This window comes from Amia ocellicauda, chromosome 2 (genome assembly GCF_036373705.1).
Source record: "Amia ocellicauda isolate fAmiCal2 chromosome 2, fAmiCal2.hap1, whole genome shotgun sequence".
Lineage (NCBI taxonomy): Eukaryota > Metazoa > Chordata > Actinopteri > Amiiformes > Amiidae > Amia > Amia ocellicauda.
Window position 1 is genome coordinate 55,975,812 of NC_089851.1, and position 26,928 is coordinate 56,002,739.

The 26,928-nt window shown below is 40.5% G+C and overlaps 1 pseudogene; it reads left to right on the top strand.

The window, feature by feature from the left end:
* LOC136713228 (ADP-ribosylation factor-like protein 13B pseudogene) lies at nucleotides 1–26,451 on the top strand (annotated as a pseudogene).
* The last annotated feature ends 477 nt before the right edge of the window (nucleotides 26,452–26,928 follow it).

Sequence of the window (26,928 nt, forward strand, 5' to 3'; positions counted from 1 at the left end):
ATGTACTACCTGTACCGGCACCCCGTTCCCACAAAGCACCCCAACACCACAAATCCCAACCTTCGCACCGACACCCGACGGTCCAGCCCGCTCCCCGTCCTGCACACCCGCCGGTCCGGCCCGCTGCCCGTCCTGCACACCCGCCGGTCCGGCCCGCTGCCCGTCCCCGGTCCCTGACCCAGACTCTACGTGCCCTCCTCCACCGCAGCACTGCCACCCCCTTCTTCCCACGATCTCCTGCAGTTCTTCGCAATATGACCTTCACGGCCGCAGACAAAACACTTCATGAGATCAGACGTAGCGAACACAACATGGTCACAGACATCCAATCGAAAACGAAAGGCAACATTCAACTCCCCGTAGGTATCAGGAAACAACATATACAGCGGCCTACGAAAAGATACACCATGTTTCAGCTCGGGACTTTTACACCCAGCGGTATCATAGTGATATCCGACATAATCTGCCCGTGTCGGCTCAGCTCCGTGATCAAAACGACATTGGAAATATATGGCGGCACATTGGAAATAGTAACTTTCCGAGCTGGGACTGCAAGCGGCAAGACAGACACCAGGACTGCATCGACAACTAAACCCTCCAGAACCACTCTCCGCACTAACGCTTCATTAGCAAGAAAAACAACAGATTTATTCATCCGAGATGCGGATTTAATATTCCCACACCCCACCACTTTCCCCAATTCAATGACGCATCTTTCTACTGGGACGATCGCATCCACAATAAGTTTAATGCCGTGACGGCGAGTCAGGTTACTAAACCCCAGTCTCCCCAACTCGGGTGTAGCCATGGCGATCGCTGACAAAAGTCTGCTTCCCTGCACAAACCCAAACAGTAATACACTTTTGTACCACCCAAACCAACACAAAGAAAGAAAAGGCAAGAAGGAGAGAAGAAAAAACGGGGAAAAACCCCACTCACTCACTCACTCACTCACTCACTCACTCAAGCTCTGCGCACTCCTCCACACTCCCGCCACACATGCACACTCCCGACAGACACCACGGTAGACAGACAGCAACAGACGATAGTCGATAGATAGATAGATTAATAGCATATTAAATAGCCTAATATTGTGTGACCTATAAGACATGGCGCCAAGACAACAGCAAGCCTACGCTCGCTGTCACAGTAAGACATCACTGAGAGTTTGGTCATGTGACTGAGCGAGATGCAGTGCCGATGAGGACAGCACTGCGTGGGTACAGCAGGTTGAAATACCACACGGCCTGTGAAACGGTCATCGGGGAATTCGGGGAAATGTATCCTGTCCTGGCAATGCTGGGAAAGATTGCCTGCACAATTCCTGCGTCCAGTGTGCCTGCAGAGCGTGACAAGGTGACAAGGTTGATGAGAATTGCAAGTTGTGACAAGGGGTTGCATGGCTTCAACTTTGCACAAGCAGCGGAGCACTTCTATTCAATGAAGTCGCGCCGCAAATAAACGGGAATTTGACAAACGCAGAATTCGGACCGACCAGCCTATTATTTTTTAGACCTAATTTTGTCTTCATTTAGCTTATTTTCAAGTTATTTAATTTGACGGGCTTGGAATGCAAAGAGACGTACATTTAATGTAGGCTAATGTCTTTATTTTATTAACAATAGCAAGGCTATTGGTTTTATTTTATTGTTGTAGCCTATATGCTTGTGAAGAGTTCATTCTGCTGACTAAATAAAATACATTTGTTGGATCATAGTGTTTGTGTTTTATTGCTGTTTAAATGTAAGCTATTATATGGCTATTTAAAACATATGTCCGATAATTGTTCTATATGACCGGAATTCAGGAATGTTATTGGCCATGTTGCCCATAAAAAAAAAAAAGGCTAGCACAAACTCTGCTTAGATCACGGTATTCAGATATGAATTCTGTGAGGGAAATTGCAAGAAAACTAATAGTTTTACCTAATGGAATACAATCCTCAATTAATAGATGCAGAGAAAGTGTCAGCTGTGTAAACATGCGGCAGAGGCAGAAAAAGGAACATGCATTACAACACCTTGAAGATCAAAGTACATTTATAAAGATACATGAAATGCATTCCATTTTCAGCTCTTTCGAATAAACAGTATTTGAGATGAAAATCAAATCAGAATTTTACAGTGCCATTAGTAAACACCAGCAGAACAGCTATTCATCGGGTAAATGAGATCAGCAATGCTGGACTTCAAGATTGTAATGTGTTCTTGACACAAAATACCTTTTACTGGAATCCCATCCCTTTCCAGGGATTGGTAGTGGACAGCTCACAGTGGAATGTGTGTCCAGTGATGAGACAGGACAGACTTGTGCTACCCAGACAATTGGGCTGTGATTTGATCCAGCTTCTGAAGTATTATCTATACAGACTACTGCCTGTAGTGCTCAATAATTACTATACTATTACTACTACTACTACTACTACAACAATTTTACCCAGCATGTGTGCATTTACCTTTTACCCTCAGCCTGCTCCCGCTCCATTTCCAGGTGGGCCAGCAAGGACCTTGCCTTTTTCTGTCTCCTTAAGATTTCAGACCTATCCCCGTTGATCTCATTTAAAGAAGAAGAATTCTGGCATCTTGTAAGATGTTCCCTCATTCATGGATATATTCTGATGGCTCTTCTCAGTCTAGTGCCGAGAGAGAAAAAGATAAATTGAGCAAGAGATGCTGACAATTCAAGTCAAGCAGAAGGTAAAAGACAACACTTTAGGTAGTGGAACAGTGCTCATTATGTAGGCTACAGAAACCTGTTACTGAGCTTGTATTACCTTAGACTTGAAAGAGCAGTCAACCTCGAACCAGGAGCCTGGCCTTTTGGATAATTCTTTTGGATTCTTAACTTACTGACTGTGGCCCATTCATCTTTGGGATTCCCTTCATTGTCGTACACAGACCCTGTGCTAGTCTTTACTCTGACAGGATGAGCACCACATGCCTGCTTTAAGCTGCAAATAGCATTTCAAGCAGTTTTAACACCCCATTATGAGGCCTCATGTTAACAGTTCCTGAGAGGGGACAGCCTTGCAAACTGAAGTGTGTCTTAAGCACATGGACTTGTCGGGCTCAACAGTGTGGCAGGGTTTAATTGATTGTGCATGACAGTGATTAATGCATTAAATGGGCCAAACAATCTTGCAATAATAATTTTGCTCTTGGGACTTCTTTGCATTTTTGGTTTGGAACAACGCAAGACCGAGTTCTCGAATTGCATAATCTCTTAGTAGCTCATTCTTATGTGAGGTGGGATTGCATTGCACAATAATAATATCCCCTCTCAAACTCATTAGATAAGTATTTTCTGATTTACCATGCACAACGGAAGCTTCCCTGGAGACTCATTAGCCTGTCTCATTTATTTATTTATTTTCTACATTTTATTCCCCCCAGTTTCTTAACTATGGAGCAAAAATGACATTTTACAGCCACAAGGGGATCTTTGCTGTTTTTCTAAGATGTCCCATGAGATCTGGAAGGCTCAACTGGCTGATTGGTGCAGTTGTCAATTATTTTCTTTGGAATTAATGCATCAGGTTTTCACATTTGGAAACTTGACTTGCAACCTTTGTATTCTTTATTTAACAATTTATTGCGAAAGCATTGTAAAGTTTTAGCAGTCATTATTATTTAGTTACTTTATCTTCATATGTCTTTTCAATGGTATTTTATTTTAAATCGGAATGCGAATATGATTAGTTTTGGTTTCTCTTGTTTGTAGAACTTAACTGTTACGGTCAGATGGAAAATGCAATTAAAATCCTAAAAAACAGCTTTGGTAAGCTTTGGTCCTGTCTTTTAGGTTAGCTTGTATGTACTGCTTAATAAATATTATAACAAACACAAAGTAAAAACTGCTTTACTGGTCAGACATGTTCCTTTTAGTTATTTATTGATTCCTACCAGTGAAGATTAAAGGACTATTGTACTTGAACCATAACAATGCCATTTCCTGTACTGTTTCTTCAAGGGCAGGGAAGTTAAGATGGGCAGCATGTCAGCTAGATTAAAACGCTCCTTCTTTCAGAGGAGGGCAAGGACACTAAGAAGAGGGTGCATAATTGCAGTGCGACTACTAGTTCCTTATCATCTTCCTGTGTATTTGACATCTAATAGCTATCCTCGTCTCCCCTCTACAGTTCAGATTCTTTAAAGTGTGGCAGGGACTAGATTAATGGATGACTGATTACTGCAGAAGGATAACATTGCTGCAAAGGTAACTAGAAATATGAATAAATAAACTATATCCACGCATGCTCATTTCCCACTCCCTTCCCAGTAGGTATTCTTACACAAATGTCTATATAAATAGTTTAAGTTAATCCTGGACTTCAATGATTCTCCATTTAAAACTGCTATAATCAAACAGGGCAGACTGTAACATTATTGTGGCTGTGAGGCTGAAACCATTTTATTAGAATTGCTTTGTGCAGCTGCTTACCTTGTTGACTGACCATTCACAATTTATAACACTTCACATATGAGGTCCTCCAAAAACATACCTCAATAACTATAATATAATCCTGATTCAAAAATTCAGGAGATTCAGGTGAAGTCTGAATTTCTAAAAAACAATGTTTTATATAGAGAGGACAAAAGAAAAGGTAAGTATTGCATGTAGCACAAAAGTTATTTTAAATATTTAAATAGAAGGTCAGTCTTTCAAACAGCAAACACAACATTGTTCTTTCTAGCAGATACAGATACAATCTGCTCAACATAGCCAACAAAATCATTTCAGATTCTCAGACACAGAAAAATGTACATAAAAGCAACCCAAAAAATAAGCTTCTGCAGCTACTTCTATTCATTAGAAAGAAATGCCCAGAATCTAAAAAAGGATGTACACTTTGTCTGATCAGTGACAGGAATCATGAGTACCGGTTTGTACGTTTGTTTCCGGTTAAGGGGAACTTTGCAATCCTGTCCGGTCTCAAAGTTGCCTGGTGACTATTATTGTTATTATTTATTAGTTGACACCATTTCCCAAGGTGAATTACAGTCACCAAATATACAGCTTTAAAAATAGAGCAAGAGCTATTAAATTACAATGTATTTCTTAGGCAGGGCAATTTAAAAAATGTGACAATATATCACATTATGTTTTACATACAATTTCCCATTTAAACATGTTCTTTTTTTACTGGAACAATCTAGGTGAGGTACCTTGCTGAAGGGAACAATGGCAGTGTCCCGAACCTAGGAATGATCCCACAACTTTCCACCCAGGAGGGAGCCCTGACCACTACTCCACTAGTAATATATTACTTCACTCCCAATAAGAGTAAAATGAACTTGGGGCAGATTAGCGGTAGTTTATCATGCCATATTATCATGCCATCTTTAAAGGCACACCGACCAATTGTTAAAACCCACTGGGAGCATTGAATTGGTCTCAGACCTCAGGACTACATGTTACAGGCTATATGATTCACCCTGCTTTCCTTGTGTGGATTTTAGCCGCATAAGCCAGGGTGCTGGATCCTGGTCCTCTAGGGCTGTATTGGCTTAAGGTATTCATTGTACGTCAACTCCTAACTGCCTAGTTCAACTGATTATTGGCTTAATTGGACAAATTTGACCACTTTCCTTATTATTAAATTATGGGTGATTGAAGGAAACCTATAAAACCTGCTGGACTGCAGCCTTCCAGGACCAGACATCAGCCAATTAGGAGTCGGTTCTTTGATATTTTGTTAATGTATATTATATTTTCATCTAAGGTGCTGGTGGCAGGTTTTATATTAGAATGGTAGAAAAGTAAGTATTCAGATTCACAATTATCCCAAGTCTGCCATAGTTAGAAAAGGATCTGCACATTCCTGTCAAGCTGAATGTTAACAGGAGATGCCTATACTTCAGTAGGGCTGCGTTTTTCATGAGAGCATGGATTCCATTTAAAGTCTTTCTCATGCAAACATTTATTTCAGTCGAGAACTTTAGGGCTTTAATAGCCTTCTTCATCTTCAACGACACCACAGCCAGCTAGAAGTGAACTGGGAATTTCATGAAAAAGGACAATTATAGTACCCAAAGAAGTGCTTCCTTGCTGTGCTACTCTGCAGAAGAAAGTAGCAGTCCCTCTATCTGAAGAACTGCTAATGAAATGGCCCAAGAAGAGAAAACATCAAGCTTTATGTAAGGTACTCCTCCAGACTGCTGGAGTGTGTCTGAAGAAAGCTGGAGAACTGCCACAATAGCCACTCCTAGAGCTGTTGAACCTCTGATAGAAGAAGCAACAGTAATTAACACGTCTCCATAGGAAATCTCTCAACGTAGGGAATTAATCTATGTCTCACTCCAAGTAAATTAGGATTCTTGTCAAGTCTTGTTTGGCAGCCCTAATTTATTCTCCTTTAGTTGTCTGTGATAACGGGCAAAATCTAAGCCTGTTCTCCTCATTCAAGAACTGCAAATACGCACAATCAGTGTTTAGCATCTAGAGTCCATTTCACACTAGCATCCTCAACCCGTGTCAACCTGGTCACATGACATTACTGCGAAACAAAGACCACACCGACATCACTGTGAATCCTATTACAGTGATGACAATAAAAGTGCATGCCAACAGTAACAGCACCAGTCCTACAAAGAGCATCCCTGTCACAACGTATTATAGACCCAGCTACTTTATTTAAGCCTACTCTTTATTATTGGATAATATTGATAATAATACATTCTTGTTGAATTTGTGTCATGTTAGATGCTGTTTGTTTTGTTTTACAGAAGATGCTTTTAACCTGCATGTTGTGTTGCATAGCAAAGTGATATCTGGAGTAAGTACAATAAAAACATTACTGTTAAAAGAGTAGAATGTGAGTGTTTGAATACATTAAATAACCCTCAGGCTAGATTTTATCTATAACTTATCATGTTCTCTATGAAGGCATCTTTTCTGCACACTTTTTCAATAAAGGCCTCCACATGCGCAATTGTTGTTCATTGCCATTTTCATTTCTAGTTACCGGATCCTCAGATTAGTTAAACCAATAACTGCTCAGGTGAATCAAACCTTTTTAAAAAGTAAAGAAAAAGAGTGCAATCAATATAACTCGCTTACACGTTCTGTGCATTCCTATATACATTTATATCGAGATTTTATACTGCCCCTCAAATAAATAAATAGATACAAACAGCCAGACACTAATCACCACTACATTGATCCAAAGTGTATGATACTGAAGTAAATAGAAAAAATCCACATCTTGTTCATTAAACAATCCTTATACATTTCTTTAATTTACTTGTATTCTTCCCGAAATAGAAAAAAAAAAAAACACATTACTTCTGGGGCAAAGACAAGAGAGAATTATAAGAAGTTTGTTTGGTGAATAATTATCCAGCTGCTACAACCACTTGTGTTTCGATATGACAGTAAAAAGAAGCTGCATTGAAATTAATTGAGCGATTTTTTAAATGTCATTTTTCAAGCATTATAATACTTTTTAATTTTAAAGTGAGCACTGAGGTTTATATATATATTTATATACATGCCCTGCATATATATTTATATTTAAAAACTGTGATTTCTGCTAACAAGTGTATATGAATATAAAAGGTTTGTTTCAACCAAGCTGTAATTAGTTTAACTGTTCTGAGGATCAACTGAGATTTGCATTTCACTCGGCAAAGAGTTTGAAAAAGCAATTTAAAGACTAACAATCCAAAGTATAACATGGCTGAATAGGAATGTATTATTATTATTCAATAAAAATGAAAATATCGAGTTCTTGGGTCTTAAAGGGGTTAATGCAGTGTAATGGTTGGCGCAGGGATGGAGCTCTTACTTGGATAGGTGCTATGTGTTGCTAATTTACCCAGCTGGACTTTAAGCTTGCTTTGAGATACAGAAAAAGCCAGACTTCTGTCAAGTCATCCTGAAAGGTATCTGGTTAACTGGCAGATCAGAAGACTAAGGGCCGAATTAAAATCAAAACTCTGACCCACCCGCTAATAACAAACTACAAACCTGTACATCATAGTGGTTACATTTGTGATTACAAGAAAGTGGCATCTAATTGAAAATGAAGCCACAACTGAGTACAGCAGTAGTTTTCTATTAGCGGATGGGTCAAAGTTAATAATGTACATTGTATAAAAATGTACCAGATTAATTAATCAGTCTTATTAAACAGTAAGAGAAATCTAGTTTTAGTTAGCTAAGGTTAGCAAACTTAGATATCAGTACTGTTATATTAACTATAGCTTCTTACTAAATAATGTTACTCTTCTGCCTTGAGTGATTCAGCATGTTATTCGTATGATGTATAAGTTATTTAAATGTAGCCTAAGTTATTTAAAGGTTGGTGTACTGGTGCCTCCATGCAATTTTAAGTTATTCAAATCTAAATTAATTTTAAATTGTCAATGGCTTGGTGTTGCCACAATATACATCTATACGTTTTTAGTACATTTTCTTGTTATTTTCATTATTACTGTATCATAATCTTATTTTTTATTGGATGGGTTTGCGACACACACACAAATATGGAAATGAATCTTTCTCCACTTGGTTTTCACTTAAACTGAATTAAGGATGTCTGCAAAGAAATAAATAATAATAGCAATGATAATACTGTATGAGAGTCTCTGGTTTGCTCAGTCCTGGAATTGTTTACCTCAGTGAGTGAGTGACATCTACATTCGCCATCAATAAGAGCACAGTCCCATCAAGCTCCAGGCCTGGACATAGCAGTTCTAACCACTGGTACAGCTGTGACTGTGATGATGTTTCATATGGATTGAGTAACAGGAGGGGTTGGTTGACTCATATGAAAAAATAAAAGGGGAGAAAATATTCCCATCTTTTTTCAAAATACAGGAGACTAGTAATCCAAGGAAGAATTATACCATTATCTACAATTCTACAGACAATGTTGGAAATGGGTTGCAAATCCAAGGGTAATTTGTGTGAAATTCAATACCTGATGTTTTACAGCCAATTGGTCTCATGTTAGATGGTATGTTTGCAAATCAGGCAAAGCTTTATTGTAAACATGTTTTGTTCAAGAATTAATCCAATACACAATGAAGTCATATATGAAAGAAAAAAAACACTTATCATTGATTTGATCATGGCAGTGGTGGGTAACCTAAATTAAGCAATGGGCCGCAAGTCCAGGTGTCAAATAACTGCCTGTGCAACAAGACCCCTTTACCACAATTACAAGCCACAAATGCTACATTTAAAAAATAAAATAGCAATATCATGCAATAAATTCATATCAACAATCTATTAAAGAAGTAACACTGATACAAAATAAACAGTTGTCATACATATACTACTTTATTCTTAATTTATTTTTTGGGGGGTGGAAGTGGATGTACTTTGGGCTACATTAGGCCTGCAAACCACAGAGGGACATGGGGGGTTCAAAGTGGGGGGAGGTTAGCAGTGCATGCAGGTGGCAGGAGGGTGGATGCAGGGGTTCCATCTGTCCATAGTGTTTTGGATTATTCTGTATTGTAGATTGTGATTTGTTTTGTTGGCATGTTTGCTTAATTACCACAAAAAATAAATATAAATATTGTTTAAAGAAATTGCTGTTTAATCCTGAATTAATCATTGGCACCCTTGGCACTTAGTGAATTGAACAAACCAGACTATGGGCACTCCAGCCTAACAAAGGTTCGCCATCCCTGCTCTAGAACTGAGCTTCTGGACACGTGATTCAATTATGACCATCTAAGGCCTGATGCCCTGCCTTTTCCTTCAATTATGACATTAGCAGCAGCTTTAATCAGTGGATGATTAACAGCTTGAGTGCTGCCTCCGGTCCCAGTTATGACATCATAAGTGGCAGACGCGTCACATCCCCACATGCTACAGGGTCAGGACACACTTGCAAGTGCAACAGCGCCAGTGGATACACCGAGCTCAGGATTTGCATCATCCTTCCAGTTGTTTTCATTTGTATCACCCATCTCAGCGTGTAGAGGAGCGAATGGAGTAGCTAGCAGTCAGTGAAGAGTAGTCAGTGACATTTTCATTCAGTATGATGGTGAACTGTGGCAAATGGGTGAAACGGTTGTGCCAGCCGGCAAGGAAAGTGACCTTAGTGATGCTGGGTCTGGACAAAGCTGGGAAAACAGTGACTCTGAAAGGAATTTTGGGAGAAAATCCAGAAGACGTGGCCCCCACCGTGGGCTTCTCCAAAATCGACCTGAAGCAGGGGGACTCCGAGGTGACCATTTTTGACTTGGGTGGGGGCAAGTCGATCCGGGGCATCTGTCAAAATTACTACACCGAGTCGCACGGCGTGGTGTTCCTGGTGGACTCCAGCGATGTGGAACGCATGAGTGAGAGCAGGGACACCCTGGCCGAGGTCCTGAGACACCCGCGCATCGCCGGGAAGCCCGTGCTTGTCCTGGGCAACAAGCAGGACCGCGACGGGGCCTTGAACTCGTCCAGTCTCTCTCCCTGGAGAAGCTAGTGGACAAGTGTCACTGTACAATCGAGACGTGCTGCGCTGTGATGGACAACAGCATGAATCGGGAGCACCCCGTCAAGAGGGGGCTGGGCTGGCTGCTCCGCATCATCCACTGCGAATACGCGGCCTTGAACGGAAGGACACGGCCGAGCAGAGGGCCCTGGAGGAGCAGGACAAGCGCGACAGAGCGGAGCGAGTGCGCCGGGTCCGAGAGGAGCGGGAGCGGAGAGAGAGGGAGGAGGCCGAGCGAGAGGGGAGGGCCGCGCCGGAGGAGCAGGCGGAGGATGAGGACGGCATCATGTCCAATCCTTTCCAGCCCATCGCTGATCTCATCACTGGCAACGAGGCCAAGCAGAGGACGGAGGCCAAGGAGAGGAAACGGTGCAGACGACGGCAGTTCACCTGGCTCCCGGGCCGGCAGACGACGGGGGCAGAGGAGGGGAGCCGTGAGAAGGAGGACAAGCGGAGGAGAGAGGAGGAGAGGGAGAGGAAGCCGAGGCGGTTCCCCTGGCGCTGGGGCTGGCGCAGGACATGCCCAATGATGACGGGCGAGGCGGAGGAGAGCAGCCCCCGGGAGGCCGACAGCGCTGTGTACAGTAACTTCACAGCGACTGAGAGTAGACTACAGCAACACGCACCTAAACCAGACCCTGTGGCTGTACATTCAGGAACGTCATAGCATGCAATTATTACACATCAACATAAAGAAAGTCTGGAGCTCCGGTTCTGCACAAACTTGAGAAACAAACCCGGTTTTCACACAGCCGGCGTCTTACTCACGCAGGCGATGTCTATTTGGGTGCTTTATCGCCGGGAACAAAAACGCTCCTGCTGTTGTTTTGGGAGCCACACGGATCCTGTTCACAGCGCTTCTGAATCCGTGTGTAAAGTATAGCGCCAGTTCATGCGCGTTTCCCCACGACGTTTCCGTTTCGCTCTCCATCTTCCCCCTCACTTCCTGCTCTCGCTGCCACTTCCCGCCAACAAAACCTTGCATGTCTCTCTAGCTCCGCCGCCCGCCCTTTCACCCGCCAGGCGCTCCGATATATATATCAGCATCAATTAAATAACACTTCCCACAGTGCTTCATTTAGTTATCCATCAGGAGCCCATCTGAACACTAGTCCAATTATGATTGCCAGGCTGCCCTACATGACCCTCTGGAAAATAAAACTGCAATCAAGTCCTGAAAAAACATCATTAAACATAGTTTTAAGTGTAATATGGATTTAGTGTTATTGGATTTAATAATATTCAGATTTACAAAGAGTATAACCAAAGTGCACATCCATCGCTTCCCTTTTGTATGCCAATATACATATAATATGCAACAAATCGTGCATATGTGTATGTGTATCATATATGCAAGTTAATGTGTGTGTGTATAATATATATATATATATATATATATATATATATATATATATATATATATATATATATATTACACAGTGTAAATAAGCATAGTGTGTTGTCAGTACTGAAGTGTTTTAGGCTTGGAACAATCCCTTCAAGTGTTGTCAGATCCAGATTTAAACACAGAATGCATTGTATCGATTTCACAATTTTTATATCACTGTTAAAAGATACCTACGTTACTATGTCCAAACAGAGGGGAATGTAGAGCAGAGTAGATTTTATTTAGATTGTTTTTGACATGCCCGGGTTAATTGCTGCATACAGTCTAGTCTTTCTACCACTGACCAATACATCTAACTTCTGTATATTGTGTGTTTTGTTTTTGTTCTGTGAAAAGTAGGTAGCCAATCTGGACATACAATCCCCGGATAGAGCACCATTATATCAGTGGCCCCAGGCAGCCCCTCCTCCGCCTCCCCATCAGCAGATTGCCGAATCTCTGCTCAAGCATCTCGGGCTCAGTCTACTGCACAATCTCGTGGCAGTGGAACGACAGCGACCTCCGGCACAGAGGTTACAGCTGAGTCGTGGGAGCTTGCAGATGTGGTCGTGCTGCTCCAGCTGTATAGTGAAGAGAGCAGACAGAGGGAAGAGGAAAGGCAAAGGAAGGAGGATGAGAAATTTGAATGGCTGCTGGCAGTGTTGCAAAGGCAGCATGACGAGAAGATGGAGTTAATGAAAGCATGTCTTAGACATTTTAAATAATAATAAGTAGTACACATTTATCCATTTGGTCATATATATTGCAGGTAACCAAGCGTACAATTTTATTGGGGAGCTGCACCACTTTCTTTTTTTAATCTTAATTCTGTTAGCTGTATATATTGTTTTAAATTGAAAACCTTTCCACCCTGTTTCTGATGAAGAGATTAAGGTTTTCATGGCCATTCAAATCCTCATGGGCATTAAACAAATCCCCATCATATCACGATCACTGGTCTTCCCATGAAGAGTGGAGAGAAAAATAGCGCAGGCTGCTCTGGCACTGATGCTGATGTCCCCATTGTCAATGCAAAATCCTGTTCAACCAGCAATTTCCACATGATAATTTCCTTTTTCTTAGGATGCGCATTATATCTATTTATTTATTCAATGGTAATTTAACACACACAGCCACTTATTATAAAGTCCTACCTTCTTGTCTGTCACTTATATTATTAAGTAATCTTATTCTGAAACAAAGCCATAACACGTTTGGAGCTGAAAATGTGTTAAAGGCCTTATTTATCTCCTACTGGTTTCAATGTAATACTTTTATTTCATCATTGTAATGTGTGTTGGGGAAGATATTGCTCAGGCCTAGTATTATTATTTATTTTGTCTTATTTATTTCTTGGCCGATGCCCTTATCCAGTATTGTGTAAAGACCAAAAGCCAGCTGTTTCCTACAAAAACCTAGTTGGAGAGTATCAGAATGCCTCATTATAACGGACAGGAAACAGTATTGTTACTACCCAATAGGATCTGGCATGGCTGAGGCTACTACCAGCATGGCCAATCTTTGCCATCCTACTCCAAATTGTGTTTGATTAATAATTGTTGTGTATCTGTTTGTTCAGATCATACTGTTTGCAAATATGCTCAACAGACCCTGAAAGGGACTCATGGATCTGATGAGGCTGTATCATTGAAATGAATAAAAAATTCTGTAGTTATTGAACTTTACTTTAAAGCTTTTACAGCTCTGATGTCAGGTATGGTTGATCCCAAAATTATGACATTGCTAATACCTTTTGTTTTAATATTAATATGAATTAATATTCCACTTAGGCAATTAGTTAGGCAATGTACCCTGATTATATTAAAAAACAATATTTAATTTTTTACTGGCTGTTAGATATCACCTGTTGCAGGGCAGCACCACTCATCCCATTGCGCTGGCTAATGGGAAAGAATGAGTTACAGTGGCAGTTTTAGGGTTAAATGTTAAATTATGGGATAATATCGAAATGCCCTTATAGCATATACCTGCATTTAAAATAACAAAACTGTTTTTATGTTCTGGTATGATTTGTATTTTGTATTACAGCTATTTAGAAATAAACAAATACATTTTGTCTCCAGGGGTGGGGACCTGGGTGGTCCACAGAAATGTTTGTACTGTATTTGGAAAACACTTAGTAGAATGGAATTGGCAGGAAATAGGTCACAAACGCTGTCATGTTCCTTAAATAACTGTAACAATACATATTATTGAATGTTATAGTATCCTGTATTAAAGTTTGTGTTGGAATTCTGGTATATTCTATGTGAATTTGAGGGAAAACATACAGTAAATTATATCAGTTGATCCTTCAGGGTGGAAGAAAATCAGGACAATAATTTCTTCTTGTGTACAAGACACTCAATTTGTAAGTTGAGTATTACATGTACACTTTCATGAATACTCACACATATAGGCCAGTGTGTTCCTAATCCATTTTCCATGTTGATCATATTTGATGGTCATGAATCACGCAGAATGGTTTTATTAAATTACCCATAAGTCTCCCTTATTATACCTCATTTTGCCCTTGCACAAAGGTGTGTTTTGTGTTGCAATGTTCAGGAATACGTACAAGAATCTGTCTAGAGAACAACAGTCAAGCATTGTAGTAAGTTTGAATTAATAATGACTTGCAAAATGCCTAGTGTCACTTCTGCTGTGTCCTTGGTGGTCATGTAAGAGGGACAATTGTGCATTTCAGAAGGAACCCTTCTTTCAGGATAGTTGGTGTTGGTAGTTGTGTGTCGTTTGTGCTTTCCCTGCCCCTGTGTTCTCTGATTAGGGAGAGATGTGTTTTAGCACACTGCCAACACTGAGATCAGCTGCAGCTAGCCAGCCCACATCAGCATTTCCAGTTGCAATATTTAGGTCTGTTTCAAGGCCCTCCAAGCAATGCAGTGGGAACAAACATGCAGAAGCGACTCCTTTACCAGAGACATTTCCTCTTGAATAAGTCACGGAAATCTGAAAAACCCTGTTGTGTAATACCAAGGCATAGAGCTGTGAATTTCAGCAGCCCTGCACCCCCCTTCCACAGGCTTTCCCTTTGGTGGTAACAGTAAATAATGGACCATGAAAAACAAAACAAAAAAATCCCCCATTACATTTTTCAGGAGAAAACATATGTTGCATTGTGTGTATTTCGTTGTTCTCCATGTGAACCTCTCTGGTAGTTTATTTTAAGGCTATTTTAAGTGACATTTCTCCCAAGTCAAACGTGCCCCTGAAAAGTATCTCGCAAAACCTTAATGATAAGAAAGAGAGTAATGTAGTGCATACTAATGGGCGTCGTGACACTGGACTGTAATAACTTGCTTCCAATGCCATTAGTAACCAAGTTAAAAATAACAAGAGATACATATTGATCAGGGACACATACAGCAGAGATTGAACAGGCTACAGTGGGGGAAAAAAGTATTTGATCCCCTGCTGATTTTGTACGTTTGCCCACTGACAAAGAAATGATCAGTCTATAATTTTAATGGTAGGTGTATTTTAACAGTGAGAGACAGAATAACAACAAAAAAATCCAGAAAAACGCATTTCAAAAAAGTTATAAAATGATTTGCATGTTAATGAGGGAAATAAGTATTTGACCCCTTCGACTTGTACTTGTACTTGGTGGCAAAACCCTTGTTGGCAATCACAGAGGTCAAATGTTTCTTGTAGTTGGCCACCAGATTTGCACACATCTCAGGAGGGATTTTGTCCCACTCCTCTTTGCAGATCCTCTCCAAGTCATTAAGGTTTCGAGGCTGACGTTTGGCAACTCGAACCTTCAGCTCCCTCCACAGATTTTCTATGGGATTAAGGTCTGGAGACTGGCTAGGCCACTCCAGGACCTTAATGTGCTTCTTCTTGAGCCACTCCTTTGTTGCCTTGGCTGTGTATTTTGGGTCATTGTCATGCTGGAATACCCATCCACGACCCATTTTCAATGCCCTGGCTGAGGGAAGGAGCTTCTCACCCACGATTTGACGGTACATGGCCCCGTCCATCGTCCCTTTGATGCGGTGCAGTTGTCCTGTCCCCTTAGCAGAAAAACACCCCCAAAGCATAATGTTTCCACCTCCATGTTTGACGGTGGGGATGGTGTTCTTGGGGTCATTCCTCCTCCTCCAAACACGGCGAGTTGAGTTGATGCCAAAGAGCTCGATTTTGGTCTCATCTGACCACAACATTCAGATGTTCATTGGCAAACTTCAGACAGGCCTGTACATGTGCTTTCTTGAGCAGGGGGATCTTGCGAGCACTGCAGGATTTCAGTCCTTCACGGCGTAGTGTGTTACCAATTGTTTTCTTGGGGACTATGGTCCCAGCTGCCTTGAGATCATTAACAAGATCCTCCCGTGTACTTCTGGGCTGATTCCTCACCGTTCTCATGATCATTGAAACTCCACGAGGTGAGATCTTGCATGGAGCCCCAGACCGAGGGAGACTGACAGTTATTTTGTGTTTCTTCCATTTGCGAATAATCGCACCAACTGTTGTCACCTTCTCACCAAGCTGCTTGGCGACGGTCTTGTAGCCCATTCCAGCCTTGTGTAGGTCTACAATCTTGTCCCTGACATCCTTGGACAGCTCTTTGGTCTTGGCCATGGTGGAGAGTTTGGAATTTGATTGATTGATTGCTTCTGTGGACAGGTGTCTTTTATACAGGTAACGAGCTGAGATTAGGAGCACTCCCTTTAAGAGTGTGCTCCTAATCTCAGCTCGTTACCTGTATAAAAGACACCTGGGAGCCAGAATTCTTGCTGATTGATAGGGGATCAAATACTTATTTCCCTCATTAACATGCAAATCAATTTATAACTTATTTGAAATGCGTTTTTCTGGATTTTTGTTGTTGTTATTCTGTCTCTCACTGTTAAAATACACCTACCATTAAAATTATAGACTGATCATTTCTTTGTCAGTGGGCAAACGTACAAAATCAGCAGGGGATCAAATACTTTTTTCCCTCACTGTATGTAATGGAAATAAATGCAGTATAAAAACCCAAGGAAAACGGAGATGAGATGAATCACACATTAAACTTCAATCTGCAAATAACTGAGACCCAGCGAAGGGCAGTGGTCATGGATGATCAACACTCTTGAGCAAACACAAAGCAAAAAGATCAATATGACTTCTTCTCTGTGCATCTCTAGGTAGGATTAGACTTGTATTTTATAAAGGCAAATGCTGATGTTGTTGTTGGAGTATAAATACATAATTGTATGCTCTGGGTCAACATTGACAGCTCTAGGATATGTTATATGTAAGACCCATGCATTTCACTGCTCGTTTGAACTGTAGTTCAATTCATAAACTTTCAATCCAGTTAAATCAATCTTATTATTAATTCAGCAAAGCATTACATTCTGTGATATTAGAAAATACCTCTCAATTATTAGAAAACAGTTTTTATGCTGTTATTATCCAGATCAGTTACATCCCTGTATTACTATACTATAATGTGACAGCTCCAAACAATGCAACAATTACTTTAATTACTGTAATAAAAAATAATAATCCTCTCAAATGAAAACTTTCTCAGCAATAAAAATTGCTCATGAAACAAACAGAAAATTCGAAGAATGCAAGATAAATACAATAAACAAAACACATGTAAATGGCCAAGCTGACAAAAGTCCAACAGTCAACTGTACACAGATATAAAGTAGTAAATGTAAGCTCCACTTCTTAGGTTAAAAAAACTAAATACAGCTTACACAGAAGGTAGTACAAACACATTCCACCTCCAAAGCGTCTTAGTAACAGCAACTTTTCATATCCTCGAACTAGGGTCTACTAAGGAAGACCAAGAGCAAAGAGAGGAGAGGTGGGTACACACTTAACACTATGAAACTGAAACCTTTTTTGTGTTTTATAATTCAGTATGTTATGTATATACACAATTGTATACTTCCTATGATAACATCTCAATCAACATACAAAGATTTATGATAAACACATTCAAGTTACACCTAGATATAAGCTAGAATGTGACCCAATGCATCGGCTACAGAATGTCATTACAGCCCCCCCCACATAATTTGCAACTATTTGTCATATATATTGCACACATGCAGTACTGTGCAAAAGTTTTAGGCAGCTCTGAAAAAATGCTGTAAAGTAAGAATGCTTTCAAAAAAAGACATGTTAATACAGACGTGCTCAAATTTGTTGGTACCCTTACAGCTCATTGAAATAATGCTAATAATTCCTCCTGAAAAGTGATGAAATTAAAAGCTATTGCATTATGTATGCTTGCATGTCTTTGGTATGTCATAGAATAAAGCAAAGAAGCTGTGAAAAGAGATAAATTATTGCTCATTCTACAAAGATATTCTAAAATGGCCTGGACACATTTGTTGGTACCCCTTAGAAAAGATAATAAATAATTGGATTATAGTGATATTCCAAACTAATTCATTTTTTTAATTAGTATCACACATGTCTCCAATCTTGTAATCAGTCATTCAGTCTAGTTAAATGGAGGAAAGTAGTCACTGTGCCGTTTGGTATCATTGTGTGCACCACACTGAATATGGACTAGAGAAAGCAAAGGAGAGAGTTGTCTGAGGAGATCAGAAAGAAAATAACAGACAAGCATGGTAAAGGTACAGGCTACAAGACCATCTCCAAGCAGCTTCATATTCCTGTGACAACAGTTGCAAATATTATTCAGAAGTTCAAGGTCCATGGAACTGAGCCAACCTCCCAGGGCACGGCCGCAAGAGGAACATCGACCCCAGATTGAACAGAAGGATAGTGCAAATGGCACCCATCAAACCTGAGAGCTGGAGCAGTTTGCTCAGGAAGATTGGGCCAAACTACCTGTTAACAGGTGCAGAAGTCTCATTGAGAGCTACAGAAAATGTTTGATTGCAGTAATTTGCCTCTAAAGGTTGTGCAACAAAATATTAGGTTGAGGGTCCCATCATTTTTGTCCATGCCATTTTCATTTATTTTATTTACAATATTATGTTGAAAAACTAAATCAAAAGCAGTCTGATTTCTATTAAATATGGAATAAACACTGGTGGATGCCAATTACTTTTGTCAGTTTCAAGTTATTTCAGAGGAAATTGTGCATTCTTTGTTTGTTTGTGGAGGGGTGAAGAACCCACTCTTGATGTACAGAGGATAAAGTATTTATTTAACATGCCTGGCCTGAAAGGCCCTGACATGGAAGCTCTCCACATGAGCGGAGTCTCTCTTGGATATACTGGGAGAGGTCCGGTCCTGTGGTCATCATAGCAACTGGCTCTGTTGATATATTGGTTTTTCAAACATTAATATAAAACATTAATACTGGCTCAAGGGGTACCAACAAATTTGAGCATGTCTGTAGATTATTTTTATCAATTAACTAAATGCGAAGTGAGTGAACAGGAGAAAAATCTAAATCAAATCCATACTTGGTGTGACTACACTTTGCCTTCAAAACAACATAAATTCTTTTAAATACACTTTCACAAAAGTCAGGGATTTTGTAGGTATATAGTCAGGTGTATGATTAAACAATTATACCAAACAGGTGTTAATGATGGGCAGCATGGTGGCGTGGTGGTTAGCGCTGCTCCCTCACAGCTCTAGGGGTCCTGGGTTTGAGTCTTGGCTCAGGGTGCCTGTCTGTGTGGAGTTTGCATGTTCTCCCTGTGTCTGTGTGGGTTTCCTCCCACTGTCCAAAGATATGCAGGTTAGGTTAATTGGCCACTCTAAATTCCCCAGTAGGTATGTGTGTTGCCCAGCGATGGCCTGGTATCCCATCCTGGGTGTATTCCGGCCTTGTGCCCTATGCCTGCCGGGATTGGCTCTGGTGTCCCTGTGACCCTTACCAGGATAAGCGGTTTTGAAAATGGATGGAGGTGCTAATGATCATCAATTCAATATGTAGGTTGAAACACAATCATTAACTGAAACAGTAACAGCTGTGTAGGAGGAATAAAACTGGGTGAGGAACAACCAAACTCAGCTAACAAGGTGAGGTTGCTGAAGATAAGTCATACACCATGGCAAGGCTGAGCACAGCAGCAAGACACAAGGTAGTTATACTGCATCTGCAAGGTCTCTCCCCGGCAGAAACTTCAAGGCAGATGGGGGTTTTCAGATGAAGAAGCAAAAAGAATTGGGCAACGTTGAGGACTGTAGATGCAGTAGTCAGCCAAGAAAACTTACTGCAGTAGATGAAAGACACATCATGCTTACTTCCCTTCGCATATTAATAAATATAAATAATATTACTCTATCTGGGCTTAGTTAAAACTTCAACTCTTTGCCTTAAGGGAGCCAGTTAAAACAAATGTGATGTGATGAATCCTGACACAAGCAGTGCATGTAATATTCAAAATGTAAAAAATGAGCAAAGGAAGAATAAAAACATACATCTGTGTGGTTCCCAGAAAATGGATTACCCAATGATTATTATCCATGGGATAGATTCATAAAGTAGAAGTACATACATACAGAACAAAATGTGAAAACTGTATTAGCTTTTTACATTTTTTGTATATATTTTTTGCAGGGAAAGCTTTAATGGTAGTTTCATTATTGTGGCAAGGAGTTGAATTAAGTTGCAGTGGTTTTTTTTGAGTCCGTGTGTCAGCACTTTTACAAAAGGCTTCCCATTTGAAACAAGACTCCACCCTGTGCACAGCAGCAGAGGGACACAGTTGTTTTAGTAGGAGGGGTGTCAGTTTGACTCCAGTGTGTATATTGTGCAGTGCTATTTAGATTTCAATTTTCAGGAATTTCAGGAGTGGCAGGTAACCAGAAAGAGGTGGGCTTGAAATAGGATGATGTTCTTTCTTTCAGAAAAATCACTTTAAATATGCTGAAGGGGGAATTCATTATTATTATTATGATTTATTTGTTTTTGAATTGGCAGTTTCTAGAATCTTTTTGAATTTTGAAATTATGACAGAAATGTAATTTAAGTTGAATTAAGTTAAGATACTCTTCTATCGTTTACACACCAGCAAGATAATAGTTACAATCAATGCCAATGTGTTCAGTGTGGACATTTGCGGTTTATTTTACCCATCCAACTTCCAACTTCCAGCTATAAAGAAGTCCTGACGAAGGTGTGAGCAGCAGCGAAACATAGATTTTTTTCTATTCAGATGACTTTCTAAACAAAGCAACTGGCTTAATTATTTTTTGATGAACTGGTATAATAATAAATATAGACAGTTGGTCCTCCATGCACGTTGTTCCAATTGACGTCTTTTCGAAAGAACATCACTGTTGGATTACGGCACAGTTGAAAGGGAGAAATCGACTCCCTCAACAGATAGTCAAGGAACACTCAGGGCCCAATTTAATTAGAAAAATAATAAAGCTTATAGTTTATTCAACTATAATAAATTGCTCCAGAGATGGCCAGTCAGGAAACCTCGTCTAAAGTTTTTCTAATTAATATAATATAGAAGATTACTCATTTGGTTGCTAAGCAACTATATTGATGTCAGTTAGAACATAAGAAAGTTAACAAACGAGAGGAGGCCATTCAACCCATCGTGCTGGTTTAGTGTCCATTAATACCTGAGTGATCCAAGGAAACTATCCAGTCTATTTTTAAATGTTCCCAAATTTTCAGCTTCTACCACATCGCTGGGGAGTTTGTTCCAGATTGTGACAACTCTCTGTGTGAAGAAGTGTCTCCTGTTTTCCATCTTTAATGCCTTGAAGCCCATTTTCCATTTGTGTCCCCGGGTCCGTGTGTCCCTGCTAATCTGGAAAAGCTCCTCTGGTTTGATGTGGTTGATGCCTTTCATGATTTTGAAGACTTGAATCAAGTCCCCATGTAGTCTCATCTGTTCCAGGGTGAAAAGGTTCAGTTCCTCAGTCTCTCAGTAGGACATTCCCTTCAGACCTGGAATAAGTCTGGTTGCTCTCCTCTGAACTGCCTCTAGAGCAGCGATATCTTTCTTGAAGTGTGGACCCCAGAACTGTCCACAGTATCCAGATGAGCTCTAACTAGTGCATTGTACAGTCTGAACATTACTGCCCTTGTTCTCTATTCTACACTTTTGACAATATACCCTAACACTCTGTTTGCCTTTTTTATTGCTTCCCCACATTGTTTGGATGGAGAAAGTGAGGAGTCCACATAGACTCCTAGGTCTTTCTCATGCGATACTTCATCTAGTTCTATTCCTCCCATAGTGTATTTGTCCACATTGAATTTCATCTGCCAGGTGTCAGCCCACAACTGAATATTATCTAAATCCCTTTGAATAGCCTGTGCTGCCGAGATTATATCTGCTGAGCCACCTATTTTAGCATCATCTGCAAATTTGACAAGTTTGCTAACTATCCCAGAGTCCAGATCATTAATATAGATTAAAAAAGCAAAGGCCCTAGTACTGATCCCTGTGGAACTCCACTAACAACCTAACTCCAGTTAGAAGCAACTCCTCTAATCGACACCCTCTGTTTCCTATACATCAACCAGTTCATAATCCATCTACTTACATTACCCTGAATGCCTACAGCTTCCAATTTGAGGATCAGTCTTTGGTGTGGAACCTTATTAAAGCTTCCTGAAAATCTAAGTATATCATATCATATGCTTTCACATGATCTACAGCTGCAGTTGCATGTTCAAATAATTCTAATAAATTAGTAAGACATGATCTGCCTCGTCTAAACCCATGTTGACTATCTCCAATAATATGGTTTTCATCAAGATGCTCCTCTTTTTTCTGTCTAATATTTTTTTCCAACATTTTACAGGTGATGCAGGTGAGACTGATTGGTCTGTAATTTCTTGGCTCAGTTTTGTCCCCTTTCTTGTGGATTGGTATGAGATTTGCTGTCTTCCAGTCAGTTGGCACATCCCCTGTTCTAAGTGTCATTTGGAATATTTGAGTTAGCGGCCTATAAATTATTTCCCTAATTTCTTTAAGTACCATTGGAAATATCCCATCTGGCCCAGGTGATTTGTTTGTTTTTAATTCTGCTAGTCCCTTTAGTACCTCCTCCTCATTTATCCAGGTTTCACTGGACTGATTGTTAACCTGTGGCATGTTATCAATTTTTTCTTTTGTGAAAACCTCTGTGAAATACTCATTTAGAACTTTTGACACATCTTGTTCGTTTTCCATGATACTTCCATTTGTGCCCTTTATCTGTTTCACTTCCTCCTTTATTGTCCTCTTGCTGTTGTAATATTGAAAAAAGCTCTTTGCATTAGTTTTAGCTCCTAAAAGAGCTATGTTTCTTTCTATTTCCCTCTTTGCTTTCCTGATCTCTTTCTTAAGGTCTCTTTGCAGCTCAACATATTCTATGTATTTTGTTTTGTCTCCATCCCTTTTGTATGCGCTATACAACATTTTCATTCTCTTGATATTTTTTGCATTCTTCTATTAAACCATTTTGGGCAATGTTTGTTGGTCCTCAATTTGCTATGTTTTGGTACAAATTTCTCCTGAGCCTCAAGTAGTATAATCTTAAAATATACCCATCAATTTTCAACTGAATCTGTATCCAGTGTGCTCCAGTCTAACTGTTCTAAGTGCTGCCTCATGCCTTCAAGATTTGCTTTTCTAAAATTGTAGACCATTGTTTTAGACTTGGTCCTTGATTTTTGAAAGAATGCCTCAAAGCTAACCATATTGTGATCACAGTTTGCCATTGGTTCTCTAACTAGTGTCCCTCTGACTCTATCTTGGTCATTTGAAAAGATCAAGTCAATGCATGCACTCTTCCTGATTGGTTCCCTGACAAAGTCCCGAGAAACTGCTGATTTCCAATGAACATGATGTCATTCCAGATGTTCTGCGTGTGCGTCACTGCCAACGCCCCTTTAGCTATTTCCATAACCGGTGGAGTTCTAGAATCGGGGGAAAGGAATAGCCAGTTTATATGTGATGGCAAACTAATTAGAAGTGCTTACAGTGGAGTCGACAGTCAACATGTGGGCAAACAATCTCGCCCGCCCCCGATTTTCTCTAATATTTATTAATGTATCAGCAGACGCCATCATCCAGAGTGACCTACAGTTTACACAAACATTTCACAAAGTACAAAGTGCAGTAATAAGAACCAGTACGACATACAATAAGCAACCCCCAGCAGACTGAGGATCATTGGGTGTCCAACGACACAAGGTTACAAATGTTTTGCAATTGAATGTAACTTTCACTTTTTCAAAAGTAACTCTATCCCTTTATGTGAATAAAATTACAAATTAAACAGTACTGTAACATTAAACCTTTGTAATTGTTAGGCCTACAGCTTAAATGTGAGTGTCATGTGCCCAGAAACCATGTGACAACCAATGTTAGAAGCTGCCTATTGAAGTTGCACTTTGCTTAAAATACATGATTTCCAGTAAATAGTTTTCATTACAGTCTTGTAACAAGGGAATTGCTTCATTCCCATACAAACATTCAGACAAAGATAACCACCCACAACTGATTTCCAAGATGTTTGCATCCAAAGGAACAATAGGAGGAAATGGTCATGAGAATTGTTCCTTGCTAAGACTACTTCCGTTAATTATTGGTTGTTGATAAATCTTGGGAAATTCTAATGGATCTAAAAGAGATAGTTGAACTTGCATCATCGCCTAGGTTCACGGATGAAACTATCCAGTACTTAGAATGCAAAATCTCTGATCACAAACAACTGCTAAAATAAGTCTTTCCTGACTTTAGATTACGTCCAAAGCACCACTATATTGAACACTACCCTCACTACTACTAGGACAATGCGCTTTGAAGGAAAACATACATTTTTCAAAAAAGTTGTTCTTGAAATTCTCAAAATGTTAAGAACATATTAAAGACCCTAGCAACGAGACACCAGAAAATGATTGCATTCCACCTCAGCTCACCATCTTTCTTCAGACCAGCAGTGCAAGCTTCTAACATCACTGCAGTATACACCGATCAGCCATAACACTATGACCACTGACAGGTGAATTAATAAAACTGATAATCTTGTTATCATGGCACCTGTCAGTGGGTGGGATATATTACGCAGCAAGTGAACATTTTGTCCTCAAAGTTGATGTGTTAGAAGTAGGAAAAATGGGCAAGTGTAATGATCTGAGCGACTTTGACAAGGGCCAAATTGTGATGGCTAGACAACTGGGTCAGAGCATCTCCAAAAATGCAGCCCTTGTGGGGTGATCCCAGTCTGCAATGGTCAGTACCTAACAAAAGTGGTCCAAGGAAGGAAAAACGGTGAACCGGCGACAGGGTCATGGGCGGCCATGGCTCATTGATGCACATGGGGAGTGAAGGCTGGCTCGTGTGGTCCAATCCAAGAGACGAGCTACTGTAGCTCAAACATAGCCACATAGCCGCAGACCAGTCAGGGTGCCCATGCTGACCCCTGTTCACTGCCAAAAAGCACCTACAATGGACACGTGAGCATCAGAACTGGACCACGGAGCAATGGAAGAAGGTGGCCTAGTCTGATGAATCACGTTTTTTTTTACATCATGTGGATGGCCAGGTGCGTGTGCGTCGCTTACCTGGAGAACACATGGCACCAGGATGCACTATGGGAAGAAGCCAAGCCGGCTTAAGCAGAAACACATTAAAACACAGAAATACATAATAAAACTGTGACAGTGCTAATAATCATGCAACATATCACGGAGAGAAAAATATAAAGGAATAAAATCTATCAAGCAATAAGAAACTTATAATTATAATGAGAATTATCCAGTGTAAGGAGAATTATTCAGCATACCACACTCTCCCCCTCAAAATAAGATGTCGTCCCAACATCAAATTGCTTAGTCAGTAACAGTAATACTCACTTTACAGTATTTCAAGTCTTTGAACTTTACCCAGCAGTTGTTGTCTACAACATCTGATATTACAGCACTGTCATCAACATTTTCCTTGTACAACTTTAGATGCAAAGTGTGGGTAGTGGTTATCACCCACCATCTGCACATTGTACCATGATGGGGTCCCAAGATTGTCATATGTAAACTTATTTGGTGGCCGTCGCTTCCTCCTGATGAACTGGTACCCGTTTTCCTCCTCTGAGGTCCTGTTCCTGGACCCAAGCGCTTCAGTTGTTTCATTAACAGGCAAGTATCGTTCCATTGGGTCAGTAGTTGGTTCATTTTCATGAAGTTCTTGTCTTATGGCCGTTGTATGGGCAGGTTCTAGAAGATCCATCTCTGACTCGGCTGAAGGTGACTGTGGCCTTGGTTCCGACACTGTCGAGCTAGATCGAGGCCCACAAGGTACTAACTGTGGTGGTAACATATCCCTTTTTCCTAGGAGATCACTGCTTTCTAGTGATCTTCTCTGATAAGGCTCCACTTGAAAGTAGTGCTCATCCTCTTCGCTTGCACTATCACACTCTGGCTCACATTCTCTCCCCCTGTTGGGCCGAGTTCTGCTGTTTCTTGGTTGATGTCCTTGCTTTGGTTTGGTACTTTGAGTTGATGTGGTGTTAAGAGGTAAATGGTCACATGGATGGAGAAGATTGCGATGTAAAACTCTTTACTCTGCTCAGGTTTTACTTCGTAGATTGGTCCATCATCTGCCACCTGGCGTGTGACAACGTGAACTTCATCCTCCCAGTAATTCTGCAGTTTCCCGGGCCCACCTCTTGGAGTCAGATTTTTCACGAGGACCCTGCTTCCCAGGAATAGGTCAGTGCACCTCACTTTTTGGTCGTAATTCCTTTTGTTCCATTCAGCAGACTTGGTTGCCTGTTCTCTCGCTATCTCACAAGCTTCTTGCATCCCTTTCGTCCATCGTTCCATGTACTCACTATAACTCTGAGAGTTGTTTTCTGAGTTTAGCCCAAAGAGAGCATCGATGGGCAGCTTTGGTGAGCGGCTGAACAGCAGATGGAAAGGTGAAAAGCCAGTCACGTCACATCTAGTACAGTTGTATGCAAATATTAATTTGTTGAGTGCATTCTTCCAATCAGATTTTTGTCTTTCAGTCAGGGTTTTCAGCATCTGCAGTAATGTCCGGTTAAATCTTTCCACCTGCCCATTCCCTTGGGGGTGGTAGGGGGTGGTCCTTGACGCCACTGTACTTTTCAAGTCTCCCCCTTGGTCGTGGTGAATTCTGGATGGAAACCCAAACTTGAGGGCGAAATCATTGAATAACCGGTCAGT